This window comes from Oryza sativa, chromosome 11, assembly GCF_034140825.1.
Source record: "Oryza sativa Japonica Group chromosome 11, ASM3414082v1".
NCBI lineage: Eukaryota > Viridiplantae > Streptophyta > Magnoliopsida > Poales > Poaceae > Oryza > Oryza sativa.
The window spans coordinates 6,993,685-7,009,932 of NC_089045.1; the positions used below are offsets into that span (position 1 = coordinate 6,993,685).

The window sequence follows — 16,248 nt, forward strand, 5'->3', positions numbered from 1 at the left end:
TTGGAATTTGTGCTAATTTGTTAACACTATTTGGATGAGAATGACATAAAAATAGATATAATGCAGTTACATGTATGTTTTTTTGGCGAATAGTAGTCTCTCGTCCATATGTTTATTTTTTTTCTTTTTTGTGGACAAATATATTTCTAACATAGGGATAGAGTGTACGCATGTGTACTCATAGTGTGCTTCTACACATATTTATGTTAGTTCATATGATTGTCTTTTACATTTAGTAAAAAATACACTTCCGAGAAAATCGACAGGAAGAGGGTGGAGCAAAGGGTGGCGTAAGGCAGTGCCATATGGCATTGCTTGGTGTACCACCTCCGTAGGAGTGGTTGCTTCATTTATATATCCTCAATTTGGGAATATTTTAGAGCCGGAAACAAAGTGAAAACTACCAAATGGGATGGATAATATACACACACTCTTTCTTTTTTTTCTTTTTATATCTCTTGTGTACGTACTTATGTAGGAGTTGTGTATGTATGTAGAGAACTATACGGTTTTTCGCACATAGGGATTAGTTTAGTATATCTAATTTAATGGTTGAAAATAATGGATCATTGATTTAATTGTAAATTGATGGATACATATTTTACTTTTTTATATAATTTTTCATAGATTCTCTCTAATTTATTAGAGCATCACTATCTTAGAAGCATCTGTAGAAGTGTAGGAATAGTATTACTCATAGTAGTAATGTACTTGTAGTCAACTATTGTTTGTAGTATTCAGTCAAAAAAAAACTATTGTTTGTAGTACATTGTATATTCTATTTACATATAATATTTTTTGTTTTTTAAATTTCTCTAATTTTATTAGAGCGCCATGTGACAGTATATAGGAGTGTTTGTAGGTGCCACATGGCGACTTAGAACATTTATAGAAAATTTAATGGATTTTTAGTATCTCATATGAGTGAAAAAGAAAAAAAGAAGGAATGTGGGGACCCGGTGGGCTTTTAGTATACACGGTGTATGAAGTACGTATGTACAGCTACGTATGAATGGCATGTATGTGGGCCTTTATAAATATAAATCTAATGTTATTTCTATTATAGATCTATTGGTTAAAATAACGGGTTCACCGAAATAAATGAAAACTGATGGTTAGATTTTTTTAAAAAAAATTCTCTAAATTTATTAGAGCGCCACATGACGGTATAGGAGTATTTGTAGGTGTCACTTGGCGACTTGAGAGCGTTTGTAAATGAATATGATGTTTCTTGTGAGTTATTTAAACCTAATAAAGGGAGTAATCGTTAGCACTATTGGACTGAGAAAGGCATAAAAAGATTATAATATGGTTCATGTGATAATTTTTAAATCAAAATATAATTAATATGTGATGCAGTATTTTTTATTGTAAATAAAATAGATGTGACATGTTTTATGTAGTCATATACTACTGGAGACTGCGAAGCTACCGTGTGCCAAAAACACTCGGCAACATCTCGAAAACTCTCGGTAACACAAGTTACCGAGAGCAAGCTCCCGGGAACGCGCTCTCGGCGGCTTCACACCTTTACCGTGAGTTTCTTCCCGTGCGACAAAGCTTGTACAGTCGGGATGATGTACAAAATTACCGAGTGAACGGAACCACTCGGTAACAATCTGTTTAACGGCACAAGACGGGATGGAAGCAACGGAACAGAGTGTTACCGAGAGGTACGAAAACACGGGAAAAAAACAATCGTTACCGTGTGTGGTACGCAAAACACGGTAACCGGAGAGAGCTTACCGAGAGGATTATAGTAGTAGACACACGGGGATGTTGAAATCGTTCCCGTGTGTGTAGCTCACACAGTAACTTGCCAAGAATGAACACTAAATAACATTGTACACCTGGATTTACTGATTTCTTATACATGATTGTACAGTACGGATATAACAAGCAACAATCAGACAGATTTCACGCAAACATAACAGGCAGAACATAGGCAAGCATCACAAAAACAAATTAGAACCATAGAAAAATATCATGTGAACATAAGTTGAAGATTCCCCAGTATTAATGAGAACATCACGAGGCAAGAACACAACATGAATGGATCTACAAAGTCGCTAGCTACACATAACTCAATAGAAGCAGAATGAGCCTTAGTTCTTACAACCTCTGCTGGGAGGCAATAGACACATCTTAGTGGCTGACTAACCAAATGTGTGCATTGACAACACAAATCAACCCCAGTCCTTTGGCATGATGCCATGATCATTATATGCCTGAAATCAGACATAAAAGTTATCTGAGTGCCAAATAATATTATAGTTTATTTTCCACGCCAAATTATGAAGCAACAAGTCAATGAAAGTAACGTGAGACAAGTATGAAATTCCATATGACAAAGAGGTGGCATGAAACAACTTGCAAGCGCATCTCAATGTGTGTGTGTATACACCACTGCACAGAAAAGAATGAAGGAGAACATCTCTGCTACTGATTCTTGTGAAGGCCTAACAACAACACAGGCAAATATAGACTCCTAGTATGATATACATTGTTCAACACTGTGATTCTAAACTTAATCAACACTATAATGGATCTCTTAATCTTCATTTTGTTTTCCTTTCGTACTAAACAAATTTACAACACATTGATATAAAATAACCATGACAGAAAATTACCTTCAATCAAGACAGAGATCCAACCAATTTTTGGGATATAGCAATCATTTGCATCCAAGCTCTGTCGCTAGCCCTAAATCTCACCCTGATCCTGATCATGCAGAGTGCTTGGTGCTATCAGCTCCATGCACTGCTTCCATGATGTTCTGTAGCCTCTCCAATTCATGCATGATATCACAAATAGTTTAAACAATGATTTTCTGCAAAAAGAATATTAAAATATTATGCACATGAAGAAATGATTGTCATCTTGTGTTGCATTGCCAGGAAATTAATATATTTTTGGAGAAAAACTGAATCTTATCCTCTCTCCCATAAGGAAAATTTGAAATCTTATTCACTGTAGCAAACTGAATTAGAGTTTCAATTCACACAATATGTGCAAAACACAACCAATAGAAGAAGATGCAAGCAGCAATTAACAGAACTCCTCCATTCTGATTAGGGTGTTAGCAATCTTCAGTCTTAACTCGATGTTTAATTTATGGTCTACCCCTTGTTACAGTTTAAAAGAGGCAAAATTGTTTATCTAAAACAGATACAGGAGAATAGGACATGGTAGGATACTGTCATGGAACCAACTGCTTGTGAATCTTAGTGCAGAAATGTATTCTTCACAAATCAATTTGACAGCACAGATAGAAGCAAGAGCATTAAAACAAGAACTGAAGGGAAAAAACAAAAATCCAGAGATCCTGCATGCAGCAATGCTGCACCATCTGCATGCGCCACCCCGTACAAGATGATCTCAAGCAATGCAGCAATTGCTGGTTTCTATCACAACAGCGTAGTCAAATAGCACCTATAATTAACCAAGTAGAAATGTGTGCATAACTGTTCAGTGAAAGAAAGTAACTTAATTTCAATTCAGCAAGAAGAATATAATTTAATGTAAGGCACAAAGTATTTCTAACCGGAATGTAAAGAATTTAGCTGCTCCACCCTCCATCTTTCTGTAACCTGGTCCCCTTTCCATTAGCATATTATACAGTCTCCAGATATTAATTTCAGAGACACAGGTCAAATCCGGAAATGGCAGCAGACAACACTCTTTTCGAAGGATAAATGGACAACATTTCGGTTCACAATAATCTGTACCACCAAGCACAAACGGAGCTGCAAGAGGTTCAGAAAATTCTGAATATGCTCTCCCCCGACCAAGAAACTTCTGACCAAAGAGAACTAATTTACCCTGATACTAAAATCTCTAATTCTAATGCATATCAACTATTAACATACCATGGTTCCTTGTGGAAAGCTGCAGAGCAACAGATGGAAACATGGAGTTGCTTTACTGACCTCTCGTTTATGAAGCACACTGATGTAGATATGGCCGAGCGGAGTCGCCTGCCTCTGCCACAGTGGCGTCCTAGGAGGAGTAGGCGGGGGTCACAAACGGAGCTACGACTTCAAGCGTTCCACCCGGAGCAGAGGATGGAGACCGCCGTCAAAGGTGGGGATGAAGGCAGGGGCCCCTCGATGGGGATGAGCCCGCGGCAGCCTCGGCTTGGATGGGGGCGTGGTGCGGCTACGTGGGGCTGGATGGGGCATTGGGGCGGCACGGCGGCGGGGGTCTGGTTAGCGCGCAGCGCGGCGGCGGGGGGCCTCGATGGTTTGCGGCGCGGCGCGTGGGGGTGGGGGGACTGGGGAGCGCGTCGATGGGGATGAGTGGTGGACGCGAGGATTGGGGATTGTTTTGACCTAGCCACCCAAGAGGTTTGGATAAGAGCCCGCCAGATTTTTGGCGCCCGCCAAATTTTCGGCACGATTTCTGGTATGTGGGGCACGATACGTTATCATGAGTTGTTCTTAAAAAACAAACGATAAAGATATATGCAAATTACCCCTATGTGATGGACTAACCCCAATTTAACTCATCCTGTTATAAAAAACAAATCCATTTGGAATTTACGTCAGCCTGGTGGTTTTCATCGATAAATCAGTTTGTTTCAACAATACTTAGGAAAAAAATGAAAACAAATCAACCAGCTTTAGGGACCTGATAATGGTATTTTAAGGATGTAGCGAAAGGGCCTGTAGCCTAGTGGTTACAACAACCTCAGTAACATCTGAGGTCCTGGGTTCGACTCCCCATGGGAGCGAATTTTCCAGGATTTAACGGTATTGTGCTTTCAGTGGTAGGCAACGTACCCGCCGACAGCGAGGCGCTTGTGGTGATTTGGGGTGAGTGTGCGTGTATTGTGAGTGTCTGCGTTGTACTGTGTAATTCTAAAAAAAAGGATGAGGGTTCGGCTAAATAAAGAAAATGCAAATGACAATAATACAAAGAAATTAAATAACTTTTGTTCTAAAATTACAAATGCTATTTCTTGTGGTGAAACATACTCATCCCGTTTGAAGTTCAATACGTGGCATGCATGCTCGCTTTAACGACTATTTTTCTTTTAGTGGTAGGCATTTCATACAAAGACGCTTGTTGTATGAGGTGAGACATATGTTCTCCACTCTAATATGATTGTCTCGTACTTCTATTCACTCTCATACTCCAATTCACCCTGAACTTTCAATACCGGATGAATTATCCACATCGATCCAATCCAGAGCGATTTTATCCTATGTGGCGTACGGGTGGCAACGTAGACAGCATTTTCTTTAAAAAAAATTTGGTGTCCACCTATCATACTCTTTCACCCCCTCTCTCCTCTTCCCCTCTCCCTCTCTTTGTCGTCAGGCGCGAGCGCAGGTGAGCAGTGCAGGTGGCCGCTGCCCTCATCTCGAACCCCACCTCCTCCAGCTAGTCGTTGCCGCTGTTGCCCCCACCATCCTCCTCGACGCGGCCCACCGGTCGTCGTGCCCTCCTCGCGAGCACTGTCGCCCGTGCCCTCCCCCCGATACCACTGTCTACCACCGTCCTTGCCGCACACAACGTGAGAGAGATGAGAGAGAGAGCAGGATGAATAATGAATAATGAAGGGGCATTTGCAAATTTGCCACCGATTTTTTCAATATTGCAAGGATATCACTCGAATGATAGTTCTAATGGTATTTTTACAATATTCTAGTGACAGTCTTGCAATAACAATTTAAAGTAGTGATAAATTTGCAATTGCCCAATAATAAAAGAGATAGAGGGGTGAGGGGAAGAGAAGCATGTGGGTCCCACTGATTTTTTAAAAAAAATGCTGATTGGACTGCCACGTATACATCACGTAGGACGAAAACCACTCTAGATAGAGTCATGGGGTAATTCATCCGGTTTTAAAAGTTTAGGTTGTGAAATATCTAGTATTCGAGCTTATGGGGTAATTCGATCGACCACGATAGTTAGGGGGTAATTTGTATTTTTTCAAAAATAAAGTACAATAAACCTCATCTGATTTGTCCATTCAATCTCTTAACCTATCACTTTTATGCTTTATTCATGTTAAATATATATAATACCAAAAGTACGGTCCGGTATTATATCACTTCTTTTCTATTTCTACCTTAATTTTTTATTGCATCGCTAATTGGGTCACAGGTGGGCCTGGGCTGTTACCGAAGGCAAATGTACTGAATATTCTCGGGAATCTACTGTTTCTTGGCGCCAACGAAAATCGCAGCCCCGCCATCCTTCCGCGGCAACGAAAATCACGCCGCGCCATCCTTCGCGCCAACGGAAACAGCGCTTCCCATCCTTGGCGCTGACGGAAATCGTAACCTACGAAGCCAAAAAAATCTGCCCCGTCACGTGAAAACAGTGGGTCCCACGAATACCGAGTGTATCGGCTTGGAACACGGTAATTTTTCGATGTTCCCGAGTTCTTATGTGGGAATACACGGTATATTCGGAATCTTACCGAGAGTAAGCAAAACCTCTCGGTAACGTAGAAAGACACACGGTGGCTTCACAGTCTCTAGTAGTTATATTAGGATCGATCTGGATGTAAAAAAAGATCGATCTGAAATGCATAAAGACTAATATGGTTATATGTAATCATTTTTAAATTAAAATGTAATTAATATGTTAATATTAGAGATAAGATAGATATGCCATGTTTTATATAGTCATATGTAAGGATAAGTATAGATCGTTTGTTTTTCTATATAAGTATTCGTACGTGCCTGTGTACGTACCATTTTTTTCTGTCAAATAGTGTATGTGCTATGTTTTTTTTCTTTTTTGCTTTTTTGGGGATCCAGTAGGTTGATGGGCTTTTTAGGCCCATAAAAAATAATTTTAATCATTATGGGGATAAAAAAAAGAGAAAAAAAGAAAAGGAGGTTAGATGGGTAATACATACGGTGTGGAGGGATCGTACGTACGACGTACTTTGGACGGAGGGAGATTTTGTTTTTTATGTAAATATAAATCTAACGATTAAAATTAGTGGATCCACCAATTTAAATGAAAATCAACTGTTAGATTTCTCTTTTTTATTTGAGTGACATGTGGCGACTCGAGAGCGTTCATAGGATGCCACATGGCGCCTTAGGAGCGTTTGTAGCAAGTTTAATGGACTTTTAGTATATAATAATAGATAGATAATAGATAGATAGATAGATAGATAGATAGATAGATAGAAGATATATAGATTTTAAACAACCTTTTACTTCCTCTGTATTTTAATGTATGACGCCGTTGACTTTTTGACAAACGTTTGACCTTTCGTCTTATTCAAAAAATTTATGTAATTATAATTTATTTTATTGTGACTTGATTTATCATCAAATGTTCTTTAAGCATGACATAAGTATTTTTATATTTGCATAAAAATTTTGAATAAGACGAGTGATCAAACGTTGGTTAAAAAGTCAATAGCGTCATACATTAAAATTTAATATGGAGGGAGTATGATGGATCTATGCATGCAAAATAGTGAAAAAAAAGCTAGCTCCAAGTTTTTGAAATTAGTTTTTGGTACGGTTCAATCTCAAAATAACTTTTTTAAAATGGTCAAATTGTCAAAATTACAGCAATCCAACTGCATTTTAATAGAAGCATGGCCACATCATGACTGCGTGGATCTGTTTCCGCAGACTTTAATTAAATAGACAAGTCATATGTGAACATTATTGCACCGTAGAATTTGCTGAGAAAGAACTGTAAAATACTGCGCATACATGCTGTCTGTCACCGTAGCATCTTTTTTTTCATTTATAATGGAGATTGTCGGGAGGGATGAGCTCGGTAGACGTGGGAAACCATGGGTTCATGATCGACTTGGGATTCAGAGTGAACTCGTTATGCCTGAAAGAGCTCAAGGGTGATGAACACAAGTCAAGTCTAAAGACTCAGACATAATAACCCAACTCATGTCTAAAATCACTATTAGCAAAAGTTTGTAGCTCTCGAGCTAGCTAGCCTTGAAACTACTAGAAAAACGATTTTTAGCAACGTTTACCATTTATTTTTCTAGGCTGGTATGCACCTCCGAACCACATCGTCGCCTAAAAAAATATATCCAGGGTCCAAGGTTGTGGTCTGCCTGCGAAGATAGGCGGCGCACATAAGAGGCCGCCTGCAAAGATCCGGATAAAGATCACGATCTTCGCATGCAGCCAGGGCAACCGCATGCGAAAATCCTGCGGGCGCTTAAGCCGACCGCATGAAAGAGAAAAAATCACGAAAAAAAATAAAATTTCAAAACAAAGGAAACTGTCACATCCTGATTTTCGTTTCAGGATTTATAAATTATTTAATAAATTATTAATAGAATTTATATTAAATGATCTTTAATTTACAAGTGAAGTAAAATGTGGGAAATAAAATTTCCTAAATATAAAGCATGGATGGATTTAATTTTTATTAAATTCTCCATGATTAAGTCAACTCTCTGAAATTTTCTCGGATTTTTCAGAGCTCAATTCCTAAATGATACAAAGAACAGTTCAGTAATTATTTGATCATTAATGATCTAATTATATTTGTTAAGAGCTTTCTTGTTTAAAAATCCTTAAAATTATAAATTGTTGTTTAAAAGGAATTTTTAGAAATGATTTTAAAAGCCTAAAAGAGAAGATCTAATTTTAATTTGTTAAATCTCAACATAAAATTGGGCTAGATAAAATTTTGTTAAATACTTTGCTTAATTCTATAATTCCTAGATTTTTCTGGGATTTATTTGAGCTAAGGAAGTATTTTTAATAAATGGAAATGCATTTAAGAAATAATTTTAATTGAAAAAGGTTTTAAAAGTCTTCTTTTGGCTTTGGGCCGAAAGTCGGCCCAAAACCTCTCTTCTCTCTCTCTTCGGCCCAAGTCGGCCCAGTCTAGTCCGCCGCCGCGCGCGCGCGCCCTCGCCCGCTGACAGGTGGGGCCCACCTGTCAGTCTTCGTCTTCCTTCGGCCGCCGCCGCCCGAAACCCTAGTTTCACGCCGCCGCCGTTCCCTTCCAAATTCGATCGATCCTTTCCGTTTCCGGCCGAATTGATAGAGGGGAAATGATCCTCGGGATCTCCTCTACCTTTTCTCTTTTGGAAACATCGGCTAAATCGTTTTGGAAAGTGTTGGATTCAAGTTTGTCTCGGATTCGTTCTTCCCGAAGCTTTCCTTCTCGTCACCGGCCGCCGTGGGCCTTCGCCGCCGCCTCCTTGCCCCTTTAAAAGGACCCCCGAGCTCTCCTCTACCCGCCGCCTCTCTTGCCTTAGCCTGCCGTCGCGTCTAGCGCCGCCTCCGCGTAGCCCTAGTCGCCGCCGTCGTTGCCGTCGGTTCAGTCGCGTCGCGCCGCCGTTGCAGCCGCCGTCGTCGGTCGCCGTCGCCACCGTCGGGTTCGCGAGGTCGTCGCCGTCCCCGTCCACCGCTTCGCCGCCGCCGAAGACCGCCGGAGCGCCGTCGCCGTCGTCGACCCGATCTCCGCCGCCGCTTCTTCCTCGCCGCCGGTGCCGTCCGTTGCTCTTCCGCCGTGGATTTGGTCATCGGTGAGTTCGCCGTGCCGTGATCTACGTGCTGGTGCCCTCCGTTTGTGCCGAAGTGCCGCCGTTCGCCGGCGAGCGTGCGCCGCCCGAGCCGTCTGCTCCGCCGAGCCGCCGCCGCTGTCGGTGACGTCATCGCTGACGTCATCGGAGTCGTCTTCCGTGAGCCGCCGTGGACCCGATCGATCTCGGCCGTCCGTTTTGGATAGGGTTGATCTCGGCCGTTCGTTTCCGTGAACCGCTGCCGTGCACCCGGTCCACCGCAAACCCTAGCCGCTGACGCAATAATCTCTCTTTTCCTTTTCAAAAATAATTCATTATTGCGTCATAATTCAATTAAAATCCAAATAAAGGTTTTAATCCGATTTAATCTTTAAAAATTCATAACTAATTCATTTGAACTCAGTTTAATGTGGTTCAAGTTGCAAAAGTTGTGTAAAATAAAGATCTACATATTAAAATTGTCCATAAATTGAATTAAATTTATTTAATTCTTTTTAAATGGGCTTTAATTAGATTTAATCTTGTAAAATTCATAATAAATTCATTTGAAGTCAGAATGAGGCCGTTCAAGTCTCATAATTCATCTAAAATTATGATCTACATGTTTGTTTACTTTTTATGTATTGTTTATTTGGTTTTTATTAGTCTTTTTCTTCGTTTTGCGTGTTAGCTTGTCGTTTCCGTCGTTGCAAAGGTTCGCGAGTGCGCCGGAAGTATTCAAGAAGATTATTTGAAGACCGATTATTGCAAGGCAAGTCACACAGATCCTAAACACAATCCTTTGAGCATGTTGATCCTATATTTAAACTCTCTATTTATTTCAACTGTGCATTTATTTTCGAATGTCACTGGGTGGTGTGAACCTATTCTTTGTTATGGCCCTTTTGCATTGATTACTCTATTCCTTGATACCTTGGGTTATTATAACTTGACTAGTTGAGCTTTATATATTGGTTCAGCTAGATATTAGATATAATTGCTTAGCCATGCTTAGAAACATTAGCTCACTTTTGGGATAACTAATGTTTCACTATCACTTATGGTTATATTTAATGGTAGCTCACGATGGTCAATCGTGATTGGTTAATTAATTATTTGCCAATTAAAACTTGTTAATGGTGGGTTGTGAGCACATGGTTTTGAGAGTCGTGCTCATGACAATTAAGGACCGGTTCGCGAGCTACTGTTGTGAAACATTAACCGTGCTAACCACAAGCCAGCGTGGGCAACGGCTTTACCTTTTGTATAGCATGGTTCATTGCAGAGCACCAGGTTGAGAAGTGGCGGAGATAAGCCCACGGGGGTCGCTGGGGAGTCCATACCTTGTTTATAAGGGGGTGACTATGATCCGGGAATGGTGCACTGTGGTGAGTTGTGTTGTGCAAAGGGTATTGTCACAGCCTCTATTCGGGTACTTTCCAGTATCGCGACGCATGGTAGACATGATGTTGAGGCTGTGTCTTGTGGGTACAGTGGTACACCTCTGGCCAGAGTAAAACTATTCGAATAGCCGTGCCCGCGGTTATGGGCGAGTTGAGCAATGTTTTTCGTGATTAGTCCCACACCTCTCATAATAATTATGGATGTTATAACTGGTAATAATTTGCTTAGCTCCTGGTTTGGAATGGATAATTCCTGGTTTGGAGATTAGATCTGTACAGCCGGGTATGGTTGTTCAGAATGGTTGGGCCTGTGCAGCATGGGTGTGCTGTTCAGTGTTGATTAAAATTCCTGATTAATTACTCCACTGTTTTACTTCTCTTAAATGTTTTGCTAAATACTGCTTTTGCAAATGAGCCAATATTATGCCATCCTTTGGTATCCTTGTGCACTTGCATATTTGCTGTGTGGCTTGCTGAGTATGTCATATGCTCACCTTGCAATAATCAATCAACCTCAGTTGAAGAAAAAGGATCCAGAAGGAGAAGACGTTTGGCTTATACCCCAGTTGAGCTGCCTGTGGGAGTGGAGCCGGAGCTTCGCTAGATTTTATTTTCCGCTGCAGTTTTCTTCTTGGTGAGGACTAAGTGCCTCTTAAGTAAGTATTTATCGTTTTAGTTAATTTGATGAATCTGTATATTAAATTGTCAGTTTGTGTACCTCGGCTGATTCCTGGACGAGGATTTTATGCACAAATAAGTTCGGAAATTACTAGTGAATTTCTGGGCGTGACAGAAACCCTAGCCGTAGGCGGCAGCACCGCCGCCCGAGCTCGCCGGCCTCTCCCGCCGCCGCCCGCTCCCACTCCCGCTGCCACCTGCCGCCGCTTCCGCTTCTTCCCGCTCCCGCCGGACGCTCCCGCCTCCAGATCCGGGCGGGATGAGGCCCGCCACCATCGGATTCGGGCGGGAGGAGGTCCACCGTCGCCGACCGCTCCCGCTGCCAGATCCGGGCGTGAGGAGGCCCACTGCCCGCGTCGCCGCCCTCTTCACTGCCGTCGTGGAAGGCCCGAGGTCGCCGACCACTCCCGCCGCTAGATCCAGGCAGGAGGAGGCCTACCGACCGCTCCCGCCGCCGTCGTGGTAGGCCCGAGGTCGCCGAGGCCGACCACTCGCTGGATCCGCCACTGTCGAGGAAGCTAGGTCGCCGACGCCGCCCACTTGTCGGATCCGCCGCCCCCGCTGCGCGCCAGCCGTCGCTTTAGCCGCAGCCGCTCCCTAGGGCGGCAGATCCGGCCCTCCCGAGGGCGGCGCCGCCGGATCCGCCGCCCACCGACGCCATCACCGCCCGGCCTACACTCTCGGAGAGGGAGAGGGAGAGGACAGAAGAAAAAAAAAGAGAGGAGAGGAGAGAAAGAGAGAGATGGGGGAGGGTAAAAAAAATAGAGGGGAGAAAGAGGAGATGAGTTAGAAAAAAATTGAAATGGTGGGAGGGAAAAGAGAGTGGAGGAAGATCAAAAAATTGGGGTGGTATTTTTGCATGCGGACCACTTAAGGAGCCGCATGCAAAAATGGACCACATGCAAAAATAGTCATTAAAAATTAATTTAAAAATATAAGAACTTCGAATTAAATTTTATGATATTAAATGAACTCATATGAAAAAGTTGTCAAAAACAAAGTTGTAGAACTCGTTGAGATCTACTAATTTTCTTTTGGTCATTTCTCCATCTGAGTTTGATTGAACTATATAAAATTTGAATTTTATAATATAAGAAATTCAAATAATTTTGTGGGTAGTAAATGATTTCAAATGGAGAAGGTGTCAACAATAAAGTTGTATAACTTATCAATATCTACAACTTTTGTATTGGTCATTTTTCTATATGACTTTGTTTGAACAGTTTGAATTTGAATTTCAAATTATGACAACTTCAAACAATATTTTCAAATACTAAATGATTTCAACTGAAAAAGTCATCAATAACAAAATGGTATAACTCATCAAGATCTATAACTTTTACTTCGGTCATTTCTTCATCCGACAAAGTGATTTGTAAGATCGTTAACAAAATGTACATATCTCATATATAGTTTTATAAAATAAGAGAGATATGTAAATTTTATAAAAATGTTACTATCACTTTGTCGGATGAAGAAATGTTTAAAATGAACTTATAGATTTTGATGAGTTATACAACTTTGTTGTTGATTACTTTTTCAGTTTAAATCATTTACTGCTTCAAAATATTATTTGAAGTTTTGAAATTCAAATATTTAATTGATAAAACAAAGTCACAACAAAAAGTGCTCAAGGTAATAGAAGTAATAACACAATAACATGATAGAGCATGATTTTAGAAACATTTAGGAAAAGGAATCATCTAATTTGAAGTTCATATGAGTGAGATACATTAGTTTCAAATTTTGTAATTTTTTTAAATTTTATTTTCGCATACGGCTCCTTAAAGACAGGCATCTTAAGCAGCTGTCTGTGAAAATGCCACTCGATTTTGCAGACGTCACTAGTTATGGTCCGTTTGCAAAAATCATAAGTGCTTTGGTGCTTGATGACATAAGTGCTTGTATGTCAGCTAATCAGTAGGTGTGCTGTGCATCAATGTCTCGTAAGCAAGCAATATGACTTATGGATTTGGATGAGTGGGAACAGATGATTGATATATTAGACTATTTTTTATTGGCAAAGTGTATTATATACTACATATTAAAAAGTACTTGTAGGATTGGCTGCTCTTGTTTATTGTGAGTGTTATGAAATATTTGGGTGATCTCATCCATCTATATGAATAAAGCAGCAATAAATCTGGGACACGACGGTTGGTCGTGCCCCACACCTCTTCTCGCCTCACGGCGATTCTAACAAGGGACGCGATGGTTCCCAAACCATCGCGTCTTCTGTTGCTGCCTCTCTCCCCCCTATATATTGTAACCATTGTTATCAATAAAGATTCGCTCATTCATTCTCGACATTCTGGTGTGCAATTCTCTCTCTCACTCAATCTCTCTCGCTCAATCAATTCTATTCACAACAGTGAGCATGTTTCCAGTGATCTACCCATTGATCTTTGAATTTTTATAAAAGAAATATCTTTTGACAATCATAACCTAAATGGTATATATTTAAATGCAACGTGTGTGTTATTAAAAATATATTTTATATAAAACTTCGAAAATTAAGTAAATCCATTTTCAGATTTATAATATTTAATATTTAATTAATCTTGCACTAATGACATGCGTCGTTTTGTCCGTCCTGCATAAGCTCAGGCACCAAGCTAGATCAAACGAAGCTTAAGTAGAAGATAAAGGACATCGATAGGTGTCAAAAAGAATATATACGATCTTCAATTTTTAAATATTATATGAATAGAGAAAACACATAATACATGAAATTATATTCATGCTAAATTTAGTGACACCATTTTGACATATCATTATTTTTACGTAGGGAGTGGATAATATATGAAATTATATTCATGCTAAATTTAGTGATACCATTTTGACATATCATTATTTTTACGTAGGGAGTGGGGTAACTTTGAGAATTGCTAGTCAAAGTCTAATTTAACTATTATATAATATACTAGCAAAAGTGCCCGTGCGTTACACCGGGTGATTACGGAGTGTGTATATTGACCAAAAGTGTTGGTTGGTTTAGCAAAAGTGCCCGTGCGTTGCAACGGGAAGCGTACATATAAGAAAAATATGCAATTAATTAAAATACAAATTCGCTGAAATATTTGGTATTTTTAAGTAGGTATATGTGTATAATTAAATAAACTTACAAGTAAAGCAAGTGTGAGAAATAAAATGACATGGTTAAATTTAATTTTTTTTTAAATTCTCCATGATTAGTTACGCTCTTTGAAATTATATTAGAATTTTCAGAGCTTAATTGCTAATTTTATTAATACAAACATCATTTAACAATTATTTAATTGGAAAAAGAAGGAAATACATCATTTAACAATTATTTAATTGGAAAAAGAAAGGAAATACTTCTTTTAGGTTTGCTTCGAAATAAACACATTCAGTAAATATAATTGTAATGCTTCTGAGAAAATGAGCACTAAAAATGAACTTATTCTCTTTTTTTCGGCCCGAGGGACTTAAAATAGACTTATTTCCGGCCCTTGCCGGTCAGCCCACGACCTTTTGCGCACGCGCGGGCTCACTTTTCCTCCCCCGGGCCGCAACCTGGGCTTGGGCCGGAAAAGAGGCCTCACTCTCGATCCCTCTTAGGCCGATTTCGGCCCGGACGACACCGGCCGTCCGATCTCTAGGGTTTTGATCGGACGGCCGAGCGTCGATAGGGGGGAAACAAAACCCCCTCCCTCTCAGCCGCCGAAACCCTAGCCCATTTCCCTCCCTCCCATCTCACTTCGCCTTCGCCGCCCTCCCCTCCGCGCCCCTGAGCGGTGGCGGCACCCCTCCTCCCGTGAGCGACGGCGACGGCGGCGCCCTCCCCCCGAGCGACGTCGGCGGCGGCGCTCCCCCTCCTCCTCCTCTCCCTCTCGGGTCGGCGGCGGCGGGTTGGTGGCGGCCGCGGCGGATCCGAGGGTGGGGGCGGCTCCCTCCACTCCCTCTAGGCTCCCTCCCACGGCAGATCCGGCGGTTGTGGCAGCGGCTGCGGCTCCCTTCTCCCCTCTCGCCTCCCTCCTGCCCTAGATCCGACGGCGTCGGCGGGTGGGTCCGTCCGCGGTGGCGGCAGCCGCGGGCCGGCGGCGGCTCCCTCCTCCCCTCTCGCCTCCCTCCCGCCCTAGATCCGGCGGCGGTGGCGGCGTCGGCGGCGGCGCCCCCACCACCCACGGCGGCGTCGGCGGCACCCTCCCCCACCACCGGCGACGGCGGCGGCGGCGCTCTCCCCCACCACCGGATCCAGCAGGAGGGGAGCCGCCGGTGGCCAATCGTCCCTGCGGCGGCGACGGTGACGGCAACGGCGACGGCGGTGGTTCGGCAACGGTTTTACTTAATTTAATTGGTTTTGGAGATAATTTAATTGGTATTTTTATAATAGATCTAACTAGCTGGGTGGCCCGCGCAATTGCGCGGCTAGCACCCATACAAAATTATCTATTTTTAATATGATTTTACTTAATATTTATTAAATAGCTATCTCATTTTTTTAAAACTTTGAAAGAATAAACCTTATCATCATGTGTTTCTAATTTTATAGGTTTTTTAAGAAGTCACACCGGTTATTTGCTTCTGTCTACCCCTATTTCTATCACTGTCTTCTTTATTTGTTTGTTCGATCTATCACCGTTTCTTTTCATTCTCCTTGTAACATTTAAAAAATGGATATTATAGTTTTTAGTGTTTATTGTTTCGTTGGATTTCGTTTTTATAATTTTTAGAAGG

General features: G+C 41.5%; 1 long non-coding RNA gene across 2 annotated transcripts; it reads right to left on the bottom strand.

Moving 5' to 3' along the window:
• Nucleotides 1–1,942: 1,942 nt before the first annotated feature.
• LOC136354253 (uncharacterized) lies at nucleotides 1,943–4,310 on the bottom strand. Of its 2 annotated transcripts, none has more exons than XR_010737925.1 (4): nucleotides 3,930–4,310; nucleotides 3,545–3,746; nucleotides 2,631–3,432; nucleotides 1,943–2,228 (listed from the first exon to the last, which is right to left on the bottom strand). It is a non-coding gene; the product is annotated as an uncharacterized lncRNA (long non-coding RNA). The 2 variants fall into 2 exon arrangements; XR_010737926.1 differs by having other exon boundaries at nucleotides 3,545–3,722; nucleotides 3,930–4,289.
• Between the last annotated feature and the right edge of the window lie 11,938 nt (nucleotides 4,311–16,248).